The sequence below is a fragment of the Piliocolobus tephrosceles genome, chromosome 2, assembly GCF_002776525.5.
Source record: "Piliocolobus tephrosceles isolate RC106 chromosome 2, ASM277652v3, whole genome shotgun sequence".
Taxonomy (NCBI): domain Eukaryota; kingdom Metazoa; phylum Chordata; class Mammalia; order Primates; family Cercopithecidae; genus Piliocolobus; species Piliocolobus tephrosceles.
The window spans coordinates 23,545,466-23,547,959 of NC_045435.1; positions in this window are offsets into that span (position 1 = coordinate 23,545,466).

Here is a 2,494-nt window from a genome sequence, read left to right on the forward strand (position 1 = left end):
GATATATATACACAGTATATACACTTAGATACATACCTAAATATATAGACACATAATATTTTCTGTTATTGCTTTTTCTCAAAGTAATTTTTTAAATAAATTCATGTTCATTCAACAATCTAATTCATTCATTTATATTTTATAGAATATCCCATTGTATATGTATAAACAAAATTCGTTTTTTCTTCTCTAAATGTTTATCAAGGTGTTTTGCAGATTTGGTCCTCTATTAAAAAAAATAGTGCTATAGAAATTCTTGCACATTTTGCTTGGCTCCCCATGGCAAGTGTAACTTTAGAGTGTATAATTAGGAAAACTGAGGAGTGGTAGAATTTGTTTGTCTTCTACTTTTCTACAAAATTCTGTTTTGTTTTCAAAATTGTTTTTGCCAATTTTAACTCCCTCTGAAGGAATGTAAGTCTTCTCATCCTTGACAGCACTTGGTTTTGTCAGATTATTACACTTTTGTCAATCTGGATGTGAAATGGTATCTCATTACGTTTTAAATTTACATTTAATTTGCATTTCTCTGAGGGGCTGCCAAGCAGGAGCTGCTAACTTGGAGGAGACAGGAGACACAGCTGCCGCTACAGAAGAAGGGGCAGTACAAAAAGTAGAAGGAGGGATGAAATGCCCTGGTTTCTCCTGTAAAGACAGGAGTCTTTACAGTCTTCCATAAGTCTTCCTCCAGTCTTCCATAAGTGCCTCCTATTTGAAAAACGTACCTGAAAATATGCGGTTAAGGAAGCCTGGAAGGTGTAATTACTTGAAGTACAGAACTGGGCAGAAAAGGATGAGAAATAAATCTGAAATCAGATTTGAAAATGACTTTCAAAGCTATACAACATTTAACTTGTTATTCACTGTCTCTTCTACTGGAATATAAAGCTCAGTGAATAAAAGTATTTTGTATATCTTGTTCCCTTTGCTTAGAACAATCCCTGGTACATCAACAATAAATATCTAATAGATGAATGAATTAATTAATGGTCAAGTCTCATACAAGCCATATCCTTTCACATATTTAAATATTATTTTATAATTAAATTCTTGACTAAATACATAAAATGATATAATTTAATTTTTAGAGAAAATTCATGTGAGATAGAAGATCTATTCGGTTATCTAATTTTTTCTTTTACTGCTGTTGTTGTTTATAAGCTCCTGTGTTAGTCAGGGTTTTCCACAAAAACAAAACCAATCTTTAGGATCAAACAAAAAAATCAATAGGGTCTCACTCTCTCATCAGCAAATGAGAGAGGGTGAGATCCTATTGATTTTGTACATACACATATATACATTTATATTTATATATATTTAGAGAGAGAGAGACACAGAGATTTATTATAAGGAATTGTCTCATGATTATAGAGTTTTGCAAATCCTGAGATTTGAAGGGTGAGTCAGCAAGCTGGAGACCCAAAAGAACCGATTGTTTAATTTCAGTGTATGTCCAAAGATCTGAGAGTCAGAAGAACCAATGGTTTCCTTTCAGTCTGAAGGCCAGACGGCTCCAGACCCAGGAAGAACCATTGTTTCAGTTTGAGTACAAAATCACAAAAAACTAATGTCCATCTCAAAGGCTATCAGACAGGGGGAATTCTCTTCTACTCTGAGAAGCCTTTTTGTTCTATTCAGGCCTTCAGTTGATTAAATGAGGGCCTCTCACATTTGAGAGCGCCATCTGCTTTACTCAGTCTACTCAGGTCACATATGAATCTCATGCAAAACATGCCATCACGGAAACATCCAGGATAATGTTTGACCAAGTATAGGGGCCCCACATGACATGGCCCAAGTGGACATGTAAAGTTAGTCACCACAGCTTCATTTACAAATCAAAGTAACTGTTGTATACGAATGCAACAGAAAACTTGACTTCACGTGACCAAGAAGCTAGGAATTCCTGGAGCATTGAAAGCTGCCCAAGAAAACAATTATGCCGTTTCTTCACTCTCATCCTGACCTCAGATGAATGTGGAAAGTAGGAGACAATGATCCCATGAAATTCCATGAGGTGATTTTTCAGGATTTACTAACATTCCTAATTTCACTATTCTCCTACCTTTAGCATAGATATCGGAAATCATTCAGTCATACCTTGCCTCCCTGTTTTCTTCTGCCTTTGAAGTAACAGGTGCCTACCTGTCCATCAACACCACAGCTTTCTTCTCCACCCTGTTGTGAAGATCCTTCTACCCAGCCCAGTCCTCTAGCTTGCTGCTGCTATCTTTTTTTTTTCATTGTGCTTTTAAAATTTACTCTTCCCCATCTTTCATCCCTGTCCCTCCTTGCTTTTCTTTTTCGTGGTACAATGGCCGACTTACTCTTATTTGTAAGCTATTCCTTAAGTGTCATCTCCTCAGAACTCTTATCTGATTATATTATATACAAAGGCCTTTTCCTCTTGCTTATTCATCTAAGTAGTTTTCAAACCAATTGCCATGACCTGCAGTTACTCTGCCTTTTTTTTTTTTTTTTTTTTTTTTTTTTT